Source organism: Lissotriton helveticus, chromosome 4_1, assembly GCF_964261635.1.
Source record: "Lissotriton helveticus chromosome 4_1, aLisHel1.1, whole genome shotgun sequence".
NCBI lineage: Eukaryota > Metazoa > Chordata > Amphibia > Caudata > Salamandridae > Lissotriton > Lissotriton helveticus.
In genome coordinates, this window is record NC_136063.1 from 276,406,750 (window position 1) to 276,420,227 (window position 13,478).

Genomic DNA, 13,478 nt, shown 5'->3' on the forward strand with positions numbered 1-13,478 from the left:
AGCTCAGGAAACGATATCTTCTGCGATACCTTATAACTCGGCTAAGATTAATGAAGGCGATGATGAATTGAGTGCTAAGGAGGACGGAGAGGGTGCTGTAAGTGAGGGAGAAGCACAGGAGCCGGTAAGTAGCAAGGATGGGGTTTTTTATTCACTGTCAGAACAGTCTGAAGGGTCGGATGTGGAAGATGAACTTTCACTTCCAGAGGATGATGGTGGAGACAATACTTCAAACTTCCCCAACATGGATGGTAGTCAATACCAGACTATTTCTTCTGCAAGCACTTCTGCTCAGGCCTCTACTATACGAAAGAAGAAGGATAGAGGAGGCAGTGTTGGATCGGTTACTAATATCGAAGTGGCTGATTGGGATTTACCTGTGGGAACACAGTTACTGGAGAGGCTAGATCTTTCTGATCAAACAGATGGCGGGGTGGTGTGGAGAAGTGTGGCTCACTGGTTAGAAGTGGCAGACCCTGAAGCAGAGATCGGCCCGGGACCAGGGTTCAATTCCCGACGTGGCAGGGTCTTGGGTCAATGTCCGCGGACTCGATAATTCTTGCCGAGGTGCCTACGCTAACCATGGGTCCCACTCTGCAACTCTGGGCAATAGCTTGCTTAATCTCCACAACGGCCCCATCAGTGCCGGGGATGCCTGGCTTCACCTTGGAGGTGCCCAGGAGGGACCATCTCACAGGGAAAGCCAGGACGGGTTCCCCAGCGGTATACAGCGCCAGGACACTCCGAGATGGAGTAACAGTGCGCTTTACAAGTATACTTACCTAACTGCGGTATCTAGCCAAGCATCTGGCCCCGTGTCACTAGAGGAGATCTACAGGTCTATTAACGACCATAAGCTGGAGGCCTGAGCTGAACATCTTAAGACTCATATAGCATGTAAGAAGTTGCAAAACCCTGTCCGACGCCTCGCAAAGACATGTAATGATTCTACTGATCGTATGGTAGAAGCAGATGCCAGGATATCATCTCTGGAAGACCATATAGTGGCTCAAAAGGTGGATGTAGTAGACATAAAGGCACATAGAAATGACGTCCAGGATAAGATCGATGAGTTGGAAAATCGCCTCCGCCGGAACAACTTACGAATACTCGGGGTCCCGGAAGGTTTAGAGGGGCAGGATACACAGAAATTTGTGATAGAACTTTTTGAGGAAGCATTTCCTGAGGTGACAGAATGGAATTGGTCATGCGAGATTCAAAGGGCCCATAGATTTCCTTTCCGGCGGCGACCTGAAAGTAGTACACAAGTAGGATCTCAGTAACCACGGGCAATTATGATTTCTTTAAATAATTTTTTGGCAAGACAGGTACTGTATGATAAGGCCAGTTTTTTGTGCGGACAGATTTTTGTCATTCTACCGTTGAGAAACGCTGGAAGCTTCGACAATTAATTGCTCCATTTCAAGCCAAGGGTTCACAAGTATTTCTACTACAGCCAGCAACTTTAAAAATTATTCATAAGAGCCAGACCCGTTTTTTTACATCTGAGGCTGAAGCAAAAGACTATTTACTCACTTTGGCTTGACTGTTTGTTACAGTCTTCATTTAATTACGATATTTTCTTTTCTTTTTGATGCTTTTTTTATCTGTTAAGAAAATGGTTATGGATTTGAGCCGAGTCCTAAGGGGAACCACTCACCGAACATCACAAGGGTGTACTACCCTATTGCCTTAGTTAAGGGGGGGGGGGCAGGTCACTCTGGGGGTGTGGGGGTGTTTGGCTTGTTGGTGTGCGGGTGGGATAGGGGGCACTACGGGTAAGCGGGGAGAGGAGGGGGAACGGGGTGGGGGTAATAAAGACAAAATGTCTGTTCATAACAGTTTTTTTGAGAATTGTGGACTAGATACAGTTTCTTGGTTATTAATGATAAGCAACGACATGCAAATTATAAGTCTGGATGCTGGCTAGGTGTCTACGAATCTGCTCCTTTAATGTCTACGGTCTTAACAATGTCATGAAAAGAAAACGGGTGATTAATGAGTTGCGTCTTATCAATCCTGACGTCCTCTGTTTGCAGGAAACCCATATTCCATGATCTAATCATAAAATTCTATCTTCGATGGGCTTTACGCTGCTTGCAGTTTCAAAACAAACTACTATAAACATAGGTGTTGCGATATTGGGTAGCCAGGGGTTGTAGGAACGGGCAGGACGCGGGTGGACAATTTTGGTTGGTGGGCGATTACTGAGTGTATAATAGAGACGACTAAGATTACAATATGCACTGTATACGGTTCTAATTTTGATGTAGCCGAAATGTTTGAGTTTTTAAATGTAGGATTGGCACAGTGGGCAACCCCTCTGATAATACTTGGGGATTTCAATGTACATGGAGATACCCAAACTTGGAACCCTTCTTTTAAGAATTCTGAAGGCCGTAAGACGAAGGTATTTAGGACTTTAAGTCAGCTGATACTACAACACGGATTGGTTGATGGGTGGGCAATGCTGCAACCTGGGAATCCGGGGTATACTTTTTTTTCTTCTCCCCACTCTAAACTAGTAAGATTAGACTATATATTTCTTCCCCGATTTTTTACTGTAGGTGCGAATATGCAAGTAATGCCGCGTATTACTTCCGACCACAGTCCAGTGGTCATAGATTTTACATGCTGTAAATTGAAGTGAGAAGTACGTCCATTCACCTTCAGTAAAAAATTCGTTTGCGATGAGAAATTTATAAATCATATTAAGGCATGGGCCAAGCAGGTTTTTAGATCTCAATCGAGGCACTGCTTCTCAACCCATGATTTGGGACTCGCTTAAAGCGGGACTTCGGGGGGAAATATGTAGCTATGGATGGGCCAAACAAAAAAAACTAAAAGTTTTGATAACAGGATTGATTGAGCAACTTAGAAAGGCAGAATGTGAGCTTACTGCCATAATTCATTCCAACATCGACTCCCATATAGCACAAACTAAGGTTGCTAGTTGTAAAGCTAGGATCAATGGGATATGGAGCCAGGATATTGCTGCCCAATATCAGGTTTATAAATCTGAAAGATATGAATATGGGGAGGCAACGGGCAGATGCTTGGCTCAAAGAATGCGGGGTACACAGGCGGCGCAGCGCATCGAGGTACTAGAAAATGCTAGAGGGGATATGGTGGAAACCGTGGAGGAAATTATGGATGTTTTTTGTAGGTACTATCAAGAACTTTATACTCAAGATCCTGTTGCTGAGGAACTAATTGAGTCTTATCTTCAGGATTTTGATTTTTGCAAACTCTGGTCTTTCAAGAGGGAGAGACTGGAGGCTCCAATCTCTATGTTGGAATTAGAGTCAGCAATAGATGAGTTGGCACTCGGAAAAGCATCTGGTCCTGATAAACTCCCTTTGGAGGTTTATCGTTTATTATTTGAAATTTTTAAAGAGGACATGCTTATTACTTTTATAACTGCCCAAGGTGGAAACCCTCCGGTCTCCAGGGACGATGCTAACATAGTAGTTTTAAAAAAAAAAGATAAGCCCCCTAGCTCTCCTGGGTCATATAGGCCTATATCTTTAATTAATGCCGACGTAAAAATATATTCTAAAATATTGGCAACTCGGCTCTTGCAAGTTGTCCCTTCACTTGTATCTCGGCAGCAACATGGGTTTCTCCCTGGTAGAAGCACGGTCAACCATCTCCATAGGGTCATATCCGCTATAGATTTTGCAACTACACTACAAAAGAATATTGGAATTATCTTTCTAGATGCTGAAAAAGCATTTGATCATGTCACCTGGGCTTTTTTATGGGCTATAATGCATAGGATGGGGTTTGAACTGGATTTTATGCAGGCAATATGTACTATGTATAAGTGTCCTAGTGCTAAAATATGCACTATGGGACATGAATCTCCAGTTGTACATATAACCAGGGGAACACGGCAGGGATGTCCGTGTTCCCCTTTGCTTTTTGCTATTAATATAGAACCATTATTACAGCTATTGGAGTCTACTAATTCTATTCAATCGATGTCAGTTGGCGAGTACAATATACGTGTTCTAGCATATGCGGACGATATTGCAGTTGTGACATCAGATCCTGTGTCAGCTTTAAGAGAGATAGAAAAATTAACGCAAAGGTTTGGACAGGTCGCCGGGTACAAGTTAAATATTTCTAAAACTCAAGTCGTTTGTACGGCTGGGTTGTGCCCAGACGAATCCCGAGTAACACCGGAGGCTAAGTACCTGGGGATTAAAATTAGGATGTCTGTCTAAGAAATAATAGATGTAAGCTGGTCTGATATTGTAGGATCTGTTAAAAAACAAAAAGAAAAGGTAGAATGCCCACATTTGTCAATGGTCGGGAGTCGCAATGTATTAAAAATGTGTTTTCTCCCTAAAGTACTTTATTATATCCGGACAGTCCCTTTAGAGCTCACGCGGATACAATTAATGCAGCTTCAGACTGTGACCGACAGGTTTATTTGGGGGTGGAAGAAAACTCGACGGGCATCAAAATATATGATGCTTCCATTGACACGTGTAGGGTGGGGGGTTCCAAATTTTCTTTTATATTATTTAGTGTGTCTCATACAAAATTCAAAATATATGATAACAGGCACGACAGTTTGAATCCCCTAATATTTACCAGATGATAGTAGGGAACTCGGTCCGTGCAGCTTTGTTGAAATTCTTTGAGCCAAGTTATTTTAAACGCACTAGATTTAAAATTATGATCGCAGCATTTAAGGGGTGAAAAATGATACGTAAAATGTTGGCCATGAGACGGATACATTTTTATACACCATTAGAATCTACAGAAATATTCCCGGGGATATTCTGGGATACAAAGATGAAAGTCTGGAGAGATAATGGGATATGTTGCTTGGGTGATATTGATGGCTTTTTCGGACTTAATGGCAACATATACAATAACCAAGAATGATTTCGTTAAATATCTACAGTTACGTGATTTTTTACATAAACACATTTGGTTACAGGATATTTTGTGCAATGAATTTATTGAAGCTATGTATAAAGGGGCAAAGATAGGGATGTTATATGAAATGTTACTTTCCAAGCAACAAGACGATTTAGATCTTCAAGATTCCAAATGGCAGGTTCGATTAGATAACTCTGGTTTTATATTACAAACTTCGATTGATTTGGCAAGTGAGGTAATTCTGTCTGCAAATTTGTGTACACAATATTATAAAACCCTTTTTAATTTATACCATACACCAGTGGAAATGATGAAGTGGGGCGATATGTATGATGGTAAATGTTTCAGATGTCAAATGGAGGAAGCTAATATAGTTCACATATTCTTTGATTGCAATGCACTAACTCATCTTTTTTTATTTATTGAACGATTTTTGTTAGAAACAACTAAGGTGCCTTGCGTAATAAATCGTGAAATGTTGCTTTTTGGGGTTTGTAACGGGACAGAATGTATGCAGAATAATTACTTTAATCGTTATTTTATTTTTATGGCCATGGCGGTGGCTAGACTGTGTATAGCTACAATGTGGTTGAAACCAGAGGCACCAGCGTATGAAATGTGGCGCGCTAAATTTTATAATGTATTTTATTTTGAATATAATCTGTATCGTCTAAAGTAATTGAAAAAGAAACAATTAGGACTGAAAGTATGGCAGCCTATGCTGCAACATTTAGACGTCTTGTTGCAATAATAATATTGTTTTGGTGTAATGATATATTTGGTAGTTCTAGTCTCGAGTGTATGTAACATACTTATCCCTATGCTTGTCTATTGGTTTTTTTTTTCTGCTTCTGTCTAATATGGTATGAACTGAACAATAAAAATTAAAATAAAGAGAAGAGAGCAGTAATACAGATTACAACATACATTACAATTTGGTATATACTACATATCAGGTTCATAAATTTCATATGAATACTTGAGCAAGCAGAGCTAATTATGTAGATTAATCATTTTTTTGTGTAAATAATAAATGACAAATGTATCATTTGCACATTTTTTCCCCTCCAAAAATACAGCCAACAGAGGTGTAAACAATGCAGCACAAATATCGTATTTCAGAACAGTAACGCACTGCATGTAAATGTTTATTTCTAAAACAATGAGTATCCGTTAAAGTTTGAATATGTACACATTTGAAGTGGTGGTGACACACTTAACAGTCACAAACACACTATCTGAAACTTCTACAATGGTGGGTGCCTGACCGCGCCGATAGGATATTTGGAAGTAGTCAGGCATGGCAGAAGTTGCCCATGTAGTGGGCGGTAAACTCCACGACGGACACAGCCACAGGCTGACATTTGTGAAAGCAACATATGCTGCTATATGGCTGTGTCCATCTCAACTGAAGACTGCATATGTCGTGTACATGTACGCAGCGGTTCAAAAAAAGCTCACTTGCCTCCTAACACTGCAGCTAGCAAGACCTCCTCCAGTTTTGCTGCTGTTACTGACCTCTGGAAGCAACTATGGCAGAACAAAAAAAGTGAGAGGGCCCCTGCCTTCTCGCTACAGGAGCTGGACTTGCAGGCACAGGAGGTTCTCTCCCAGTATGGCCAGCTCTATGGCTTAGCAGAGAAACAGGTACATGTCTGAAATGCATATGTGACTCTGTCTAACATTTTTTTTTTGCCATTAACATAGGGTACAATGTCCCTTTAAGTTCCTGGTTGAAGTGTTGTGATTGATGTTATGTGTCACATATTTAGATCCTTACATAGGACAATTATGTTTGGGATTTGAAAGCACTTTACAATGTTGAAAAACAACAACATTAGTATGTGTTGTGTGTTTAAAGACCCAGATTCTAATTGTTTAGTTACAGATTATCTACGTATATGTTTGAATTACCTTTGATACATAGAAAACTCACATCATGGAAAATAGACAACACATTATATTCTCTTTACAAGTGTACATCAAAATATTTTCTGTATAAACCAAATGCATATGAAGTTAGCTATGTGTATCATCCCACAATTCACTCTGTCTAGATCAGGGCTCTCCAAAACAGCTGTATGGGAGTTACCAGTAGCTCCCAGATACTTCAGAGTAGCACAAAGCTTTGGGGATCATTTATTAGATGGGTACAAGGTCAGTTTTTCATGTAAGAGTTATGGGAAGGCTGTGCTGATGTGACATGATCATCAGTCTGCAGATAACAAGACCTGACAATGAGCGGTGCTCAGTCAGAATAATGGGTCAGGCAGGAGCTGAGTCACAGGGACAAACAACAGAAGCACTGAGGTATAACTTTCATAAACATATATCCTTGCAAGGTCAAAATATGAGCTTAAAAATATGCTCCTGAATGTTTTAAAAAGAAGACAGTTGAAAGGGAGAGTTATCTAACTTCTTGAGCTAACGCTTCATTTTGTTTTACTCCCATTTCAAAGAGTGTCATGTCATAACTGCAGGCCCCTTACTCACAGTGGCCAGTAGTCATTCTGCTATAAGTATTTATGTGTAGCCTTCAGTAGCTCACAATATGTTGCACTGATCAGAAGTAGGTCACATCACAGAATATTTAAGAGCCCCCTGGCCTAGGGGATATCACAGACCTGTATAAGTGAGTGTAGGCCATGACATGGTGTGTATAGAGCTATTTGTTTTGCTCAACAAATTAAACTACATGTTGTATGTTAACTTGTGAGTCATGCTAGTGATAGATGTCGATAAATGTTACATCACCACAGACAAACAAAAAGTCACAAAACCATTGTTTTTTCTTTCTGTTTTGTATCCATACAGGTCAATGCCCATCAAAAGAGAAACATTTGGAAGGCCAGCACCAGGAAAGTGCAGACTCTAGGGGTCTACACGCAGTGCAGAGTCCATTGCCACAAGAGGTGGGAGGACCTATGATGCTGGACCAGAAAGCCAGCCAAAGTCCAGCTCGGGCAGTCTTCCCAACGTGGGAAGCACGTGAACTGCACCCTGACCCCACTAATGGTCCACCTTTTTGCGGTGGACTATCCAGAGCTTGATGGGCAGTTGAGGGCCCAACAGCAGCAACAAGGAGGTAAGTTATTATCAGAGTTTCACATATTACATGACAAATCTTTTGTTACAGCCAGTACATTTTCCCATCAACATTAGGGGTGACCCATGTCCAACGCACAAGAAGGGTTCTTGATGGTGTACGTTTTTCACAGTGTATATGATGATGTGCTTTGTCTATTAACTTGTTGGAAAGGATCCCACCTGATTCCTGTTCACAATCAAAGGACGGTTCTGAGCAGACACATGGCTGCCTAAACTCCACATATACATCAGGTTATTTGATGTCATGAGGGACATTTGTACCAATTAGGTCAGTAGTCTTTATTGTGTCAGGTGTGGTGCTCCTTCACTGCTGTGATGATGTAATGGTAGCCCTATTACACGTGACATGGAATACTAGTCAATTATGATACAGTGGATGTATCAAATGTAACATTGGTAAGTTGAGAATCTACACAAACAAGAATGAGCATGTGAGCCTAAATGATTTGTGACATCAGAATTAATGGCTACAGTTTGGAATCAAAACATATCCAAATTGTGTTTAGCATCAGAAAAACTGTTTCATACATGTTAAAAAATGACAGATTTGCATGGTGTCTTACTCATTCACAAGTGTGTGTATAAGCCAGTCTGTTTTTGGACAAATAATTGCGATAAGCATACAACTTTTGTGAAACACAGATAGGAATGGGTACACATTTGTATCAGAATAACATATACCCAAAACCATTTTGCATTGTCCATTGGCATGTCCAGATGATAAATCAATGATGGAGAATAATGTGAAAAAAATGGATTTTCGAAGGTGATTGAACCATCTCATATGTAGGAGTATCCTATCAGGAAAACTCAGAATCAGGCCAAACGTATGACTCACTAGTCAAATGTTGTAATGCATCAATGTATAATATGTTGATTATTGTGATTTACATTTGAATCTTGGAAGTATTTATTATATATGAATCCGTGTATGTAATGATTACCGTGATGTTCTACAAATTGTTGGCTACAGTGACAGACAGAATATTTGGTGAAACAATTTAAAAATGAGACAACAAACTTGAAATACTTTGAGATAATTTAGGAGTCAAATGTGAAAATGTTTTTGCTCTGTACTGAAGTGTATTAGAAATGTTTCAAGGGCTATGTATTTACTTTTGCTGTAGTAGTTATTTGTCAATCCACTCAATCATTTGTTTCTTACTGTCTACAACAGCATAGGTATCTACATAGTGTGTGATACATTGCTAAGCTCCTTCAGTACAGACTTAATTTTTTATTTATTTTTTACATATACTTGAGGGACTTGATGTAAGTGTTAACTGCCCAAACAAATGTAACCTGCTTTCAGTGTGTCCTAATATTGGTATATCACTGCAATATTTGTTGACTCATATTTATTCGTATTTAACTTATTGAGAATGAAAAGTATGCAGACCTTGTGAACACTCTGTATGACTGTTATTTGGTTGATATTCTTTGTGATTGCATCAGTTCACTACTCTAAACTTCTAAGGCAAACCATTCTGAGGTGTAAAACTGCTCCTGGAGAGAGATAATAATGTATAAGAGACAAGATCATAAATGATATAGGAGCTATCATGGGGAATGACATAACTATGACCAAATGTTTTTTGACAAAGTTGCCCACATGCATGAGCTTATGCTAATGTAGAAATACATTTTGAGGTCCTTTTTTAACACACTAAAAAAAATACATAATATATAAATCTAAATAATATAATGAAATAACATTAAAAAGTTTTACTTTCAAACTATAAAAATATACTTTTCTAAACTACGCACCAACAGCCCCACAAAACCGACATCTTGCTCTGAAAATATTTTAACATATTTAAACAGTTTCATAAAAAACGAATAAAAGATCTTATAACATTTACAATACTACAGTAATATTGAAAAGTGATATCACATACATCTATTTTATCTACAACAATATTTTTAAAAATTATATTACATACAACACTAAAAAGCAGTATTTCAGATGACCATATTGTATGTATCATGATATACAAGCAACAATATTATGGTAAGACAATATTTCCAAGTCATAGTTTGGTAAAAGACCGCAAGGTCAGTGCACCTACTGACAAACTCTTTGCCTCTGCACCCACATCCACAACACAGCGCAGGTACAGAGGCAACGTGTTTCCCTCATTTTCAAGGGAGCAACCCCATGCAAATAAGGAAAAGCCCCCTTTATTTTTTCATAGTGCACTGCTTTTCTAAACAGTTGGCTGTACTGGTGGTACGGCCATCGCAATTCGTCCACCATCTATAACAGAATTCTTGCATGGAAATGGGAAATATTACCACTCCTTAAATATACAGGTAGTCTGTAATAGTGTGTGTGTCATTCAAACCTTGAGGCACGCTAACCAGGCCTTACCCATGATGTTTATACATTCTGCCACTGTGGTCCTTAGTGCCAGCTAGCAACAGGACACTTTGGAGATGGATTTCTTTTGAAGATGCAATATATTAGTGTAGTATATTTCTGTTATTGAATTTTGCATGGTGATTTACCAGAAGTTTCTTATTTTAGGTGCCAGTGCATATGCAATTTGGCTGTGGATAATAACGTCTTACCTAAATTCACATTCAGCAAAGGATAGAAGATATAATATAGTATAGCTCAACGCGGTGGGAGAGAGGGGCGGACCACAGACCCCGCAGTCCTTGCAGCAGGAGCCGTCGACACTCTCTGCTACACGCCCGGAGGCGCCTACATATTGTAATTTGGCCTCCCCTGCACTGGAAGCTCAAGGCAGCGGGAGAGAGGAGGTGGACCACAGTCCCCAACACTCCTTGCAGGAGGAGCTGCCGACACTTTGCTTCACGCCTGGAGGCGCCTACATATTGCAGTCTGGCCTCCCGCTGCATTGGACGTGCCCGGGTGCGTGGCCGGGAGAAGAGTTAGCCAAGAGCAGGCCCATCTAAAAACGTTGTACTTATATAGCGCGCAACTACCCAGAGGTTTCTCGGTGCTGTACTCATACCGCTGTAGGAACCCTTCCTGGTTTTTCCCTGTGAAGTGTCCACACCTGGGCACCCCCATGGTGAAACCAGGCATCCCAGCGCTGTTGGGGCCCTTGTGGAGACTAAGCAAGCTATTGCCCAGAGTTGCAGCGTGGGACCCATGATTAGAATAGGCACTGAGGCGAGAATTTCAGGTTTGAGGAATTTTGAGCCCGGGACCCGCCGAGGCGGGAATCGAACCCTGGTCCCGGGCCAGAGTTCTGCATCAAGGTCTGCTGCTCGAACCATAGAGCCACACTTCTCCACCATCTATGCCTGTCCGTGGCTGGACAAGGCTGGGCTCGGCCCCCACTCCCCCCTCCCTTCGCTTGCAATTCTTAGGCCAAGCAGCTAAGGGTGAGTGACACATCTTTCTTTATACGACTTTCTGTTCGGCTCCCATCTCAATGGGAAAGAGGAAAGTACAAATATGGCAGCAGGTCTGCATAAACCCACTAGTATTGATACCATGCTGGAGAGGGCACTGGGGGTGTTAAGCTCTGAAATCGCCCTTTCTGAGTGAAGGCTCTCTCTTGGCCAAGTAAGCAGCTTTAGCAAAATCATGCACACTGGCTCTAACTCTGAACCTGAACCCAGGCACACTCAATGGGGGGCACAAGAGAGAACATTGATGGGTACATCGAAGACTCATATGACCCCCACCACCTCCAATGCAAATAACAATGCTGAGGCGGTCAGTAGACCCATTTTAACCCTAGAACCAGTAGTTAAGAGAAAGAGAGCGCCTAACTACAAGGCTCGTTCAAAAGCAAACCCGGTTGAAGGTACAAATGGAAAAGGGGGTGTAGGAGTTGTCCACAGACTCACTGTTGAGCTCATTTTTGGAATCCTTGGAAAAACATTTAACCCCCATAAAAGAGAGCCTATCCAATATAGAAAAGTGTTTGGCATCATTGAGGAAGTCCCCAGCAATATCAGCCCCCTCAATATGTTCAGCACCCAACTATCTGTCTGTGACTACTTTGGACAATATACCGGGTAGAGACAAGGCAATTGGCCACTCCAAGGAATTAATAGAATCCTCACAGCAGGACTTAACAGAATATACACAACAGTCACAACAGTCATGAGATCGCGTAAGTGTAGCGAAGGGCGGAATGGTTGCCTCGAGTAAGGCTGCTACGAGCTAGGAGGTGGATGGCCCAAATAATTGTGCAATCTCACACCGCCAGCGATCTAGCGCACTTTCAAATGATTTATTAACGCAGGAAGGAAAATCTATCTCTACTACTTTGCACCTTCTTCCGGAAGCTTTGCCTCATATTTCGGTTATGGTTGGGGTGCCCATGCTGAGAAATGCGAACAAGCTTGGAACAAGGTGATTTATTGGTGTGGGGCTAACATGAATTTTAAGCTGCTGGATAGAAATGATATTTTAATGATCAGATGAATAAGCTGGGTTGGGGTCATTCCAAAACATATATCAAGTGACTGTATCATAGTGAACTTTCTGCGGTCCAGTATCATAGAGAACTTACTGTGCCAAAAACCCCGAAGGCCCTTTTCAAAATCGTCCATTGTCACACTCTGTTGGGCTAATTTTATAGACCTCCCCCAAATGATACCTCATATTCTCCCTTGTGAATATTATTCAGATCCTTTGTGGGGCTTAGTAAGCAGCAATAGATATTTACCATTGGCTGACTGCAACAAGGTTGATTGGCAGGGTGTGCCCAGGCCAGCTGAGTCGGACGCCTTGAATGTAAGACCTGGGATTGTGAACTCTCAGCCACCCACAGTTTCGTCACAACAGGTTGCCCCTCGATGTTTTCAAACTGTCACCAAATTTACCATGCCATAAGGAAGGCCAAAATTGTTCCTGTCTCTAGTACCTCTTGCCCATTATGTACTTTGAGTTGTAAATTCGCTGTTTCATCACCCCAGGCAGAGCTGGCCCGCGATAAGTTAACACTATCACGGAATTTTCCATGCCTTGAGGAGGCTAATATTGTTTCTGCTCCTAGTATCGTGTGCCCACTATCTCTTTTAAGTTGGAATATTGCTGGTATACGCTCAAAGATCTCACTCCCAAAGTGGCAATTCTTGATAAAAACTTACAATATTTTGATATTCCAGGAAACGTGGGATACTGCCCCTAATGTTTTGGAAGGTTTCGCATGTTTTTCTCCATCAGCTGTATCATCTGTGTATGGGAGACCATCTGGGGGGCTTTCTATCTGGATATACTTGCTACTTAAGGGTAGAACAGAGGATATTCAAGTAAATGGGGAAAACTTCCAAGTAGTATATATCAGGTGGGGGAATTTGGAGTTGCATCTTGTGAATTTTTATAATAATGATTTCCACAGTATTCCTAACAAACGTTTTCTAGCTTTATTTGACTACATCTCCTCCATACTAGAAAAAAAGGTAAATGCGGGTCTACAATTATATGTTTGTTTGGTGGGTGATTTCAACACCAAACTCCCCCTTAAGAGTAGTGGTAATATTGC